We start from the raw sequence: 1,101 nt of genomic DNA, 5'->3' as shown, positions 1-1,101 counted from the left end.
TTGGTGAGGGAGTCGATGTTCAGCTCCCACTTTAGACACACTATATGTCTATATGTACACTATATGCTGTTTACTAGTACCACTAAATAGTTCAAATTTAATTAAGTTGAATCGCCAGAACTGAGAGTGCAGCAGTGTAGCGGGTTTAAAGGACTGTCAATGTAGGTAAGTGCAGAAGGAGCGTGATGTCAAAACCATGGCCCCACCTGAAAGTGGGTACATTTTATACACTTACCTTTATTAATTCATCCAGCCACAATGATATATCTTAATTTGCTAAAAGTTTATTCCGACCACAATTTGTTTAAATATACTTGTTCTTTGTGTAAGCACACACTTTTAGTTCATCTTTGTATTTTTATCCATTATGTATCCATTATTAAAGCAGAAACACTAAGAGTTTTCTCTTGCAAAGATGGCAGCCAGGATTCAGAGCATCTAAACAATACCAAACTGGACAGGACCAGCAGGTCCTGCTGGAGAGATGTGATTCTCTAGTTTCTTTAGTTTAAGTTACATGTTGTGTTTAAATTATGATTTTTGTATTTGAATTTTTGTCATGATATTGATGCTGATCGCTGGTCTGATTACTCATTTCAGTCACCTGCTAATCTCCGCCCATTTCTCATTACTGCTCATCTGATCCACCTGCTTCACTCTCTATTTAGCCAGCCTTCAGACCAGTCATCAGTGCCAGATTATTCTAGCCTTTGGTGAGAGGTTTTCAAGCCTTCCTGTGTTTCTGATTACCTGATCCAGACCTGTTCATATTCTCGACCTCTGAGCCTGCTTCTCCCTGTTCTGATATGTTTGCCTGACCTTTCTGCGGAATCCTGCTGGATCTCCGCTGGTCTGTGTACCAATTCTGAAACTGTTTCCCGACTCCGTTCTGGATTCCCCCTCGGCATGATCTCTGATCTCCTGGCTCTGATCATCAAGCATGTCACCTCTACTCATCGGTGTGAAGTTTTTTAACAGGGCGTTCAGATCTGGTGAGTGTATGAAATTAATAACTGGGGATGTCTAATTCTGAAATCCTGTGTGTTTGGGTTGTTATAGATACTGCAACATCCATCCATCCATCCATCCATCCATCCATCC

Source organism: Cyprinodon variegatus, unplaced genomic scaffold (assembly GCF_000732505.1).
Source record: "Cyprinodon variegatus isolate N-32 unplaced genomic scaffold, C_variegatus-1.0 Scaffold1895, whole genome shotgun sequence".
Lineage (NCBI taxonomy): Eukaryota > Metazoa > Chordata > Actinopteri > Cyprinodontiformes > Cyprinodontidae > Cyprinodon > Cyprinodon variegatus.
The sequence above is the reverse complement of the archived record's forward strand: the minus strand, read 5'-3'. Positions refer to the sequence as shown.